Raw genomic sequence first — 12,944 nt, forward strand, 5'->3', positions numbered from 1 at the left:
ACACTATGGCTGTTGATTTTTGTTCATTAATTTTGTACCCTGCCACTCTACCAAACTCTCGTACAAGTTCTAGCAGTCTCTGTATTGAGTCTCTTGGCTCTTCTACATAAAGAATCATATCATCTGCATATAGTGAGAGCTTGACTTCTTCGTTTCCCATTTGGATTCCTCTGATTTCTTTTTCTTGTCTTATGGCCTCAGCGAGTACCTCTAGGACTATGTTGAATAGTAGTGGAGAAAGTGGACATCCCTGTCTTGTTCCAGATCTCAGTGGGAAGGGTTCCAGCTTTTCTCCATTCAGTATGATGCTGGCGTTGGGTTTTTCATATATTGCTTTAATTATGTTGTGGATTTTTCCATCTATGCCTACCTTGGTTAGGGTTTTTAGTAGGAAGTGATGTTGGATTTTGTCGAAAGCTTTTTCCGCATCTATTGATACTATCATGTGATTCTTGTTTTTCAGTTTTTGGATGTGGTGTATCACATTTATAGATTTTCGAATGTTGAACCATCCCTGCATTCCAGGGATGAATCCTACTTGATCTGGATGAATGATCTGTCTGATGTGTTTTTGAATTCTGTTGGCTAGGATTTTGTTGAGAATCTTAGCATCAATGTTCATCAAAGAGATAGGTCTGTAGTTTTCCTTCTCTGTTAGTTCTCTGTCTGGTTTTGGGATTAAGGTAATGTTGGCTTCATAGAATGAGTTTGGAAGGGTTGCCTCTTTTTCTATTGTTTTGAAGAGTTTGTAGAGGATTGGGGTCAGCTCTGTTCGGAATGTTTTGTAGAATTCTGGAGTGAAGCCGTCTGGGCCTGGGCTTTTCCTTGTTGGGAGGTCTTTAATCACTGATTCAATCTCTACTTCAGTTATGGGTTTGTTCAGGTCGTTTGTTGCCTCTGGGCTAAGTTTTGGCAAGTGGTAGAAGTCTAAGAACTTTTCCATTTCTTGGTGATCTTCTGATTTGTTGGAGTACAGTGCTTTGTAGTAATTTCTGATTATGGCCTTAATGGATGCGGTGTCTGTTGTTATGTTGCCTTTTTCATCTTTGATGCTGTTAATTCTTGCCTTCTCTTGTTTTTTCTTTGTCAGTCGGGCCAGTGGAGTGTCTATCTTGTTTATCTTCTCAAAAAACCAGCTTTTTGATTCATTGATTTTGTGTATGGTTTTTTTTATTTCTATCTGGTTGATTTCCTCCCTTGTTTTGATGATTTCTTGTTTCCTATTGTGTGTGGGGCTCTTCTGCTGTTGTTTTTCCAGTTCCTGGAGGTGTGTGTTTAGTTCCTGTATTTGGCGCCTCTCTTGGGCCTTGACATGAGCTCCAATTGCGATGAGTTTACCCCGTAGCACTGCTTTGGCAGTGTCCCACAAATTTTGGAATGTTGTGTCAGAGTTTTCATTGGTTTCCATAAATTTTTTGATCTCATCTTTAATTTCTTCTCTGATCCATTGTTCGTTTAGTAGCATATTGTTCAGCCTCTAAGAGTTTCTGTATTTCCTGGGGCATTTTGAATTGCTGATTTCCAGCTTCATTCCGTGGTGGTCTGAGAGGGTACATGGTATGATTCCTATCTTTTTGAAGTTATTTAGGTTTGCTTTGTGTCCTATCATGTGGTCGATCCTGGAGAAGGTGCCATGCACTGCTGAAAAAAATGTATAATCTGTGGCCTTAGGGTAAAAAATTCTATAAATGTCAACCAAGTCCAGTTGTTCTATTGTTTGTATGAGTTCTGTTGTTTCTTTGTTGAGTTTTTGTTTTGTTGATCTGTCTATAGTTGTTAGTGGGGTGTTAAGATCACCCACTATTATTGTGTGCATATCTATGTCTCCCCTTAAGTCCGTGAGTAATTGCTTCACGTAGCTAGGTGCGTTTGAATTTGGTGCATATATGTTCACAATGGTAATTACTTCCTGATGGATCAATCCCTTCACCAATATATAATGTCCTTCCCTGTCTTTTTTGATGTGTGTCAGATTGAAGTCCACATCATCTGAAATTAAGACAGCTACCCCAGCCTTTTTTTCTCGTCCATTGGCATGAAATATCTGTTTCCAACCTTTCACTTTCAGCTTCTTTGAATCTCTTCTGGTTAGATGTGTCTCTTGTAGGCAACAGATAGTTGGGTGCTGTTTGATAATCCATTCTGTTAATCTATGTCTTTTGATTGGTGAGTTCAGGCCATTTGTGTTGAGAGTTAAAATTGAGAGGTTGTGATTTTGCCCTGCCATACTTGTTTTTGTGGGTGTTGATATCTGTGTTATTGCCCTTCCTTGTGTGGACTTTAGTGGGGAGACCTTCCTGTTTGCCATCTTTGCTTATGATTCACCTCCTTTTTTTCTGGAATTAGTGCATTTCTAAGGAGATTTTGTAGAGCTGGTTTTGTGCTGGCATATTCTTCTAATTTCTCTTTGCTGTGGAAGTATTTGATTTCGTTCTCAAATACGAATGAGATCTTTGCTGGGTACAATAGTCTTGGTTGACAGTTGTTCTGATTCAGGATTTGGAAGATCTTTGTCCATTCTCTTCTTGCTTGTAAGGTCTCTTCAGAAAAGTCAGCCGTGATCCTGATTGGTTTTCCCCGGTATGTGATCTTTTCTCTGCTTCGTACTTGTCTCAGGATTCTTTCTTTGTCTTCGTTGGAGTGGAACTTGAGCACCATATGTCTGGGTGAAGATCGCTTTGGGTCATATCTGCTGGGAGTCCTCTGACCGTCCTGGATTTGAGCTGGATTCATGTTCCAAGTGTTTTGAAAGTTTTCCTGTATAATTTCGTCGAGCACCATTTGCATTCCTGATTCTTTTTCCGCTCCTTCAGGAAGGCCAATAATCCTAATATTTGATTTTCTGAGGTTGTCTTTCATTTCTTGTATGGTCTTATTGGCTTTGTTCAGACTTGTCTCCAGCTGTTTCATGAACTGGGTGTGTTCGTTTTGTGTGTCTTCCGTTTCAGAGATCCTCTCTTCTGCTGTATTTGTTCTGTTGGTTAGGCTCTCAATTTTGTGCTCTAAGTCAAGGATTTTACTTTTCATTTGTTGTATTTCTGAGGCTATGTGGTTCTTGAATTCCTTGAAGTCCTCCCAATTCTTCTCATTGTCTCTGACATATTTTAACATTATTTTTTTGAATTCCTTGTCTGGTAGATCTTCTATGTCTTCATCTCGCATCTCCGAAATAGACATTGGCTTTCGATCCTTTATTGGTAGGGTGTTGGCACTCTCATCTGGATCATTACCTTTTCTGGTATTTCTTCCCATTGTGTTAGTGTTTCTTTTTTGAGAGACCTAGGCACCAGTGTGCTGAGGGGTCTCCAAGCACTATCCTGTAGAGATCGGAGTCTGCAGGCGTGGAGTAGCAGGGTGTGGGAATTTTCAAGGCACTTTTGGTGCGTCTCCAGAACACTGGACCTCAGGGCGCCTCTTCCAGGGCCCAGAGGATTCAAAGCGCACTCTCAGCTCGTCCCCTACAGGTATGCTACCACAGGGCGTGGGGGAGTGAAGGCACTCTCTGTGCGTGCACCCTGTTTACTGGATCACAGGGCTCGGAGCAAGGTACTATAGGGCGTGGGGTGTTCCAGGTGCTCTCTGGAAACGCCTCCTGCGCAGGTCCGCCCACCCCAGCACTTGCAGGGGACCGACCGCCCCGGCGCTAGCAGGGAACTGCCCAGCCCAGAGGCGTGCTTGGGTTCCTGTGGGATAGCACCGCCCAGCTGAGTGCCACACCGCAAAGGCACAGGGGAGTATCCAGTGTGCCTTTTGCCTTTCTCCCAGACACAGTTTTGGCAGTCTCAAGGCACTCGCCCTGTGTCTCTAGAGGCTGGAGCCTGGGGGGGGGGAGGGGCGGGGAGACCAATTGTGTTCAGGCTCTGTCCGTGCCCCTGGGGGGCCAACTCCCGAAGCCTCCAACCCACCACTGTCCCCACCCAACTCACTCAAACCTCAGGTTCTTGCAGTCTGCCTCTTCCTCTGGTGGGAATCCTGGCCGCCAGTGCGTCTCCCGACTGCTGCGTCCTTGGCTGGTCTCCGCACGGGTCGCGATGGAGCCTGGAGGCTGCGGCTGGTGCAGGTCCCGGGGGTTGGCGACCAGGGTGGGCAGATGCCGGCGGGTCTCGGTGATTCAGGGTCCTGGTGTCCGCAGCGGGGCAGGTCCTGGAGAGTCCTGGTGACCAGGGTGAGCAGATGCCAGCGGGTCCCAATCACCGCCGGTCCTCACGGCCACAGCGTCTGCAGGTCGGTCTTTGGGTGGGTTCGGCGGCTTTCAGCGTCTGCACTCAGAGGTGACTCAGCAGGTCAGGAGCAGAAAGTCGTCTTCCCTGTCCTTTGCTTTGTTTTTCCCTGGTTGCTCTTCCGAGTTGTGTGGATTTTTTTGGCTCCACACTGTCCAGGGAACTTCACGTTCTTCTCCCTGTAGTTCTATGCTGCTCCACTTACGCTTTTGTCGCGTTCTAGCCCTCTCTGTCTGTGAGCTCTCTCACAGTCTTCCTTCTATGTCGGCCATCTTGCGAGTCTTAAGATATAATTGTTTTAAGACAAATAGTAAATTTACTTATCACTGAAGAAAATACTTTAACAATAAAATAGGGAAAATCAGTTTTACTACTAAAAATACATATGGAGTATCAACAACAGATTCAAATTTATCTGGAGATAGAAACTTAGAGAAGATTGCAAGAAACTGAAAGATACGCAAGCAAGATGAGGCATAAAAAAATCCATGTTCAAGCAGATCACAATAAAAAGAGAGAGACAGATAGCTTAAGGCAAAACGTTAGTGCACAGAGATCTAGACATAAATGACGTCGTTGAATAATAATAACATGTTGAAGAAAAACATCAGTTATGGAAAAAGCTCTTTTATAATGCACTTAATAATAAAAACTATTCCATTTTAAGAGACTGGTACTGTGAAATGTGGATTGGACCACTGTTTGCAGCACCAGAGTCCCGTATGGGCAGCATTCAAGTCCCAAATGTGCTTCTGATCCAGCTTTCCACGGCTGTCCTCAGTAGCAGAGGATGGCCCACGTGCCTCGGCCCTGCCCCAGTGTGGGGCAGGTGCAAGAAGCTCCAGGGTTCTGGTTACAGCCCGCAGTGATCATCTGGGGAGTGAACCAGCAAGTGGAAGGTCTTTCTGCCTCTTTCTCTCTTTTTCTCCCGTTTCAAATAAATAAATATATAAACACATAAATAAAACTTTAAAAACAATTCCATTTCAAGAGACTGTGATTGCTCAGACACTAAAACCATACAAGGACATTATGATTAACAAAATGATTAACAGTTACAATTTAACAAGACTGAAATCTTTGTAATCTAAAAATTGAAAGGAAGCCCCCTAACCTGATAAAAGCCATTTGCAAAAATCTTGTGATCAACATTATACTTGGCATTCACTGTTTATTTTCACTATACTATTTAAATTGTGGCGCCAGTCCTAACTGGAAAAGATAGGACAGAAAAAGAATTAAAGATGTATAGACTCAAAATAGAAATAAACATTCCTGTGATTGAGTGGCATTACTGTGTGCATAAAATATGTCAACCAATCTATGAAAAGGCTGTCGCCCAGAAAAAATCTAATTATATTTTAAAATTGTATCAATAAGCAATCAAATTTAAAGTAATTACAATAGCAAACAATCCATACAACATTTTGTACATAGTCTAATATGTAGAAGAATGATTAATTGACAGACTTGAAAATGTGATCAGTAAATCAAATATGACATATCAATGTGTAGTCTATGAACACACATTTATAGAAATTTAAAGACTCAATACTATTCAGATGTCAATTTTCCTCAAACTTACATACAGACTCAACAAAAAGATGCTGAAAATATTAATGCAATTTTTGCTAGTAGACAATACATTTTGTGAAAGACAATTTGATGAAATAGTCTATTAATATAACACAGTAATATAAATCACAATAAAGTATATAAACAATATAATAAAATAATACAAATCATAATATAAGATAAAATAATATAAATTATTAAGTAAAACACAGTAGCTAAGAACAAGTTTAAGGAAAAAATGAAATAATGCATTTTAAGACAATTTTCTATAATCATGTTTGATATTAAAATACAGTCAATTTTAAAAGATTTATTTATTTTACTTTAAAGGGATATTGAGAGAGAAATGGAGAGACAGAGGTTTTTAATCTCCTGTCTCACTCCCCAAATGTGCACCCTGGCCAGAGCAGAAGCAGTCTAAAGTTGTGAGCGAGGAGCTTCTTCTGGAGCTCACATATGAGTGGAGGAACCCACAAAGCTGGGACATCTTTCACTGCTTTCTAAGCCCATTAGCAGGAGCTATGCCAAAAGTGGAAAGCCAGAACATAAATTGGCATCCATTTGGGATGCGAGCACCACAATCTGAAGATTATCCTCCTATACCTCCCCACTGGCACCAGCAGTACACTAGTGCCATCGTTTGTGTCCATTGATCTTGTATCCTGCTACTCTGCCAAAGTCTCTTATGAGTTCCAATAGTCTCTTGACTGAGTCTTCTGGCTCTCCTATGTAGAGAATCATGTCATCTGCAAATAGAGATAATTCCAATTTCTCGTTTCCAGTTTGTATTCCTTTAATTGCTTTTTCTTGCCTAATAGCTCTAGCAAGGACTCCCAATGCTATATTGAAAACTAGTGGTGATAATGGACATCCTGCCTAGTTCCAGATTTTAGCAGGAAGGCTTCCAATCTTTCCCCATTTTGTATGATGCTGGCGTTGGGTTTTTTGTAAATTGTTTTGATTGTGTTGTAGAATGTTCCTTTTATGCCTATCTTACTTAGGGTTTTCACCATGAAGTGGTGTTGGATTTTATCAAATGCCTTCTCTGCATCTATTGAGAAAATTGTATGATTTTTATTTTTCAATTTGTTGATGTGATGTATCACATTTATTGATTTGCTGATGTTGAACCATCCCTGCATGCCTGGGATGAATCCCACCTGGTCCAGATGAATGATCTGCCTGATGCGCTGCTGGATTCTGTTAACTAGTATTTTATTGAGGATCTTTGCATCTATGTTCATCAAAGATATCGGTCTGTAGTTCCCTTTTTCTGTTGTTTCTCTATCTGGCTTTGGTTTTAAGGTGATATTAGCTTCATAGAAAGAGCTTGGAAGGATTGCCTCTCTTTCTATTGTTTGAAAAAGCTTGTGTAGGATTGGGGTAAGTTCCTCTTGAAACATTTGGTAGAATTCAGCAATGAAGCCATCTGGTCCAGGACTTTTCCTGGTTGGGAGGGCTTTAATTACTGATTCAATCTCAGTGCATGTTATTGGTCTATTTAGATTGTTAATTGCTTCTTGATTCAATTTTGGTGTATTGTAAGTGTCCAAAAATCTCTCCATCTCCTCTAGGTCTTCTGGTTTGTTTGCATATAGTTGCTTGTAATAGTTCCTGATGATTCTTTGTATTTCCGAGGTATCTGTTGTTGTATCTCCTTTCTTGTCTCTTATGCTATTGATGTGTATTTTCTCCCTCCTTTTTTTGATTAGTTGGGCTAGTGGGAGTCTATTTTGTTGATTTTTTTCAAAGAATCAGTTCTTTGATTAATAGATCTTATGTGTAGCTTTCTTGGCCTCTATTTGGTTTATTTTCTCTCTTATTTTGATGATTTCTTTTTCCTACTAATCTTGGGATTGCTTTGCTGTTGCTTTTCTAGTTCCTTCAGCTGTAAGGCTAGCTGATATACTTGATGCTTTTCTAGTTTCTTAACATAAGCACTGATTGAAATGAACATTCCTTTCAGCACTGCCTTGATTGTGTCCCATAAGTTTTGATATGTGTGCTGATGCCTTCATTTGTTTCATGCAAATTTTTGATTCCCCCTTTGATTTCCTCTCTAATCCATTGCTCATTTGGTAACATGTTATTCAAGCTCCATGAGTTTACAAGTCTTCCTGTGTGTTTTGACTTCTTGGTCCCTAGTTTCACTCCTTGATGGTCTGAGAAGATGCATGGTATGATTTCGATTTTTAAAAATTTGCTGAGCTTTGTTTTATGGCCTATAATATGGTCAGTCCTGGAGAAGGTTCCTTGTACTGATGAAAAAAAAAAGTGTATTCTCTGTAGAATGAAAGGTTCGATAGATGTCAACTAAGTCATTTGCTCTAGAGTTTGGGTGAGTTCTGTTGTTTCTTTGCTGAGTTTCTGTTTTATTTATCTGTGCATCGATGTTAATGAGGTATTAAGGTCTCCCACTATGATCATATTGGAGTCTACTTCTCCCTTTAGACCAATTAATATTTGTTTCATGTAGCTAGATGCTTTGGCATTTGGCGCATATACATTTACTATGCTGATCTCTTCTTGCTGAATGGATCCTTTGATCATAATGTGGAATCCTTCTTCATCTTGTGTGATGCAATTCACATCAAAGTCTATGTCATCTGATATAAGAACAGCTGCACCTGCACGTTTTTCCTTACCATTTGCTTGGAATATCTTTTCCACCTTCAATTTCCTCTGATCTTTGTTGGTGAGATGTGTCTCCTGTAAGTAGTAGATAGCTGGGTTTTGTTTTTTAATCCAGTCCTCTAATCTATGGCATTTGACAGATAAGTTTAATCCACTTACATTCAGCATTATTATGGATAAGGGGCAGTTTGGTCCTGTCATTTGGTGATGTGTTGTTCTATGAGTGAGCCTTCTGTTAGTCTTTTAGTGAGAAGTTCTCCACATTTGCCTTTGTTTTTGATAGGTGCTATTTCTGTTTTCTTTAATGGGAACATCCGTGAGTATCATTTGTAGGGCATATTTAAATGAGACAAATTCTTTTTTTAATTTAACATATTTTATTATTATACCTCAAATACCAAAAATGATAGACGCAACATACAAAGTAAAATTATAAAGCAGCTTAACACATAAATAAAGATAGAAAGATTCTTGGGCCTGGCGGCATGGCCTAGCGGCTAAAGTCCTCACCTTGGAAGCCCCGGGATCCCATATGGGCGCCAGTTCTAATCCCGGCAACCCCACTTCCCATCCAGCTCCCTGCTTGTGGCCTGGGAAAGCACTCGAGGATGGCCCAAAGCTTTGGGACCCTGCACCCGCGTGGGAGACCCGGAAGAGGTTCCTGGTCCCGGCATCGGATTGGCGCGTACCGGCCCCTTGCGGCTCACTTGGGGAGTGAAACATCGGATGGAAGATCTTCCTCTCTGTCTCTCTTCCTCTCTGTATATCCGGCTTTCCAATAATAATAATAAAAAAAAAGATAGAAAGATTCTTGACAAAATGTTGTTAAGTCTTGCAGCAAATTCTTGAAGTTTTTCTTTATTGTGGAAGAATTTTATTTCATTTTCAAAGACAAATGAAAGCTTTTCAGGAAAAGTTATTCTGGATTGAAAATTATTCTCTTTTAGAATTTGGAATATGTCACTCCATTCTCTTCTGGCCTGTAGCATTTCCTGTGGAGGTCAGCTGTGAGTTTGATTGGTGTTTCTTTATATGTCACTCGATTTTGTTTACTTGCACATTTAGGGATTTTTTTTTTTCTTTTTGTTCAACTGAGAAGAGCTTGATTATCATGTGTCCTGGTGCAGTTCATTTTTGATCAACTCTGTTGGAAGTTCTGTGACCCTCCTGCATATTGTTTTCCAATTCTTTCCCTAAATTAGGGAAGTTTTCATTTATTATGTCATTGAATGCACCCTTAATCACAACTTCTCTTTCTGCACATTCTGGAACTCCCCTATCTCTTATGTTGGGCCTTTTATTCATATCTTTTAATTCTTGAATACTATATATATTTATTCATATCTTTTAATTTTTGAATACTTTTTTAGCTTGACCCAGCTCTGCTTCCAGCTTTTTGTTTGTTTCTTCATGGTGACAGGAAATATCTTCCAATTCTGAGATTCTTTCTTCTGCCTCATTCATTCTATTTTTGAGACTCTCCACTGTACTTTTAATTTGCTCTACTCTGTTCTTAATTTCCGATATATTAGTCTTAATTTGATTCATTGCTGCTATTTCTTGTGTAACATATTCCTTCAATTTTTTGAGCTCTAGCATGTGCTTTTCATTGTCAATCAGAAGCTTTATAATGAGTTTTCTGAATTCTGTTTCCCCCATTTTCTTGATGTCTTCCTTGGTTAACTCTAAGGGTGGACGAGCTTTTGCTCCTTTGCTGGAGAGTCTTCAGAAACATTCATAGTGCCTTTTTCTTTTCTTTTACTTTTTATAGTTGCTATTCTGGTTGACAGAATCTTCTCTAAGATGTATTACTTACAGGTCTACAAGTTGATTTTTATGTTAAGTCAGTGCCCTGGATTTGGAAAACACAACTGTCCTGAATAATTGCTTTGTCGGCGGCACTGATTTTGGAGGCAGCACTGATCTTGTTGACCGCTGCTGGCCGATATGTTTGAGTGCCTCCTTGAGTTATTTTGGGTGGAGTTGGTGGTGTGTCTTGTTGAGACTGTTTTTTTTTTTGTGGAGCCTGTGCAGTACTCTAAGATGGAGGTGATTTTGTTCCCAGCTTAGTTATTGGGCAGCTCAGCTGCCCTCCCTTCAGTCTAACAGTGCCTGGTCCCATGACACTGATATCTGAACGCTACTGAATTAACACATATGCAATATAACACTCCTCCTTTTGTAGTTTATCAATGCTTGGAGCTCTTGCCTCTCTGTACTTGATGGCACCCCTATGGGCACCAACAAAGATCAGGGGCTGTTGGCTGTCAGTTCCAGGGTCCACACAGACCCTGCAGGGAGCAAAGCTGGTGACACACTCCCCTCTGGATCAGTTCCGTGTGATCAGCCAGAAACGAGCCTCCTCTGGGCCACTCCGTCAACTCCATGCTCTGCCTTTCCACACAAGATGGTGCCCTGAGTCTCCTACTCTTTCTCCACCTGTGGCTGGTCTAAGTCACCCAGTACAACTGGCAAGTCCCAGACTGTACTCGCCACCCGAGCTCCCCATGTGGACCCAGGCTTCCACCTGGCCGTCAGAAGAGCTGGTCGGAGGTCACTGCTGGATGTCTGGCTGGTGCTGGAAATGGATCGCTGGAGCCTGGATCACCAGAGTTGCTGCTCACTGACTGCTGGTGGATGTTTCTGTCCACTATAATACTGCTCTGCTGCCGCCTCAGCTTCCCTGTGTCCAGGGGTTCTCCAGGTTCCCCCTGCTTACTGCCTGACCCCTATTTTTTTCCCTGTAATCTGCTTCTTACACTTCACCCTTTCTAAAGATTGTCCATCATATCAAATGTGCCTGCACCTTATGCCGCCATCTTGCCTCTCTGATCTTGCAATCTTACTATCTATGTATATAGAAGGGAAAGTCTCTAGTTTGTTGTAGCACCATTAACAATAGATAGGAAGGGAAAGCTCCATGATCTAGCTGCTGGTGAATGGATATAGAAACTGCGATGTATAAACACAATGGCATATGACTCAGCAAATAAAAAGGATGCATTTGCAGGAACTTGCATGGAAGTGGAGGTCATTACTTTAGGTGAAGTAACCCAAGTATAGAAAGGCAAATTCTTCATTATATAATGTATATAAAAAGTTTCAAAATTTTAACATTTGAGTGGTTAAGAGTAAAATGATAGCTGGGGAAATTAAGTAGGATGGAAGTCTGAGGAAGAGTTGATGAATAAGTAGTGATATAGCTCAATAGTCAAAGATCTGGGGTTCCTTTGCATAGTACAGTGACTACAGATAATGATAATGTACTGTGCATTGTCCCTCAATGGAACACAACACCCATTTTGAAGAGAAACCAAATATTAGAAATAAAGAATTCAATATTCCAATATTTTTTAAAAATGGAAAGTCTTCACAACAGATTTTGTGAAGCAGAAGAAAAATCTGTGATATAGAAGGAGACTCTGGAAAAACCAAAAACCAAAAGCAGTGTCCAAGATTTAAGATTTAAGGGATAGCATTTAGTGACCTAATGTACATATCTTAGGAATTCTTGAAGGCATGGAAGGAGAGAATGCATGAGAAAACCTATTCGTTAAGATATTAATGGAAAAAATCCTAAATACAGAGAAAGGGGTCATCTAAGCAAAGCACATAGAACTCCTAATAGTCATGATCAGAAAAACCTTCACCATGACACATTACAGTTAAACTTTCCACAGTTAAAAATAAAGACTCTGAAATGTGTACAAAATGACATGCTACCTGTAAGGAATCTCCAACCAGATTTACAACTGATTTCTCACAAAAACTCCAGAGGCTAGGAAAAAATGTACAGTCCAGATCTTAAAGAAAAGGCCATTAAGGTTACTGTGTTCAGCAAAGCTCTTATTTTTATATAAAAGCAAAATAAGGACCACCCCAAAGAAACAAAAATTAAAAGAATTCATCGCCACCCAACCGGCCCTATGAACGATGCCTGAGTTGGAATCCTGCCTCCGAGAGTCATGAGGCTGGAGAATGCATTACATATAGTTGAAAAACTCCTTGAACTTTACTTGAACTTAAAGTTATTCATACTGATTTCCAAAGTTGAATGTGTTTATATTCATACTGAGACAATCTCTTCTATTAACAATTTATTATTGTGGTATTTTTCTTTTGTCAATTGCTATCAGGGCAGGGTCGTGCATGGGTTTACGTTTAAGCATGATTATATATTGTGAAATAGAATTGCAATTATTTTTGTTGTTTTTGGGGGGGGCATAGACTCAGTGAATATGCCTCATCACATTTCCTGTTTTAGTAAAATGAACTTTGCTTTTCTTGCCCCCCCCTTTTTTTTTTTTGCATTTTGCAGTTACTGCATCAAGTAAGTGAGGTACTTTACACAGCATCTGAAGGGTATACTTGAAATGGTCTATCTGAAACTTCTGGCAACATAAGATATAAAATGCACGTTCAAAGTGACTACTGACAGAGTCAGCTTAACAGGAGTGCAGTAAAAGGGCTATAGAGCTGCCACTCGAAGGAAGCAAGAGCACACTGCCAAAGTAC

This window comes from Ochotona princeps, chromosome 10, assembly GCF_030435755.1.
Source record: "Ochotona princeps isolate mOchPri1 chromosome 10, mOchPri1.hap1, whole genome shotgun sequence".
In the NCBI taxonomy this organism is placed as follows: Eukaryota; Metazoa; Chordata; class Mammalia; order Lagomorpha; family Ochotonidae; genus Ochotona; species Ochotona princeps.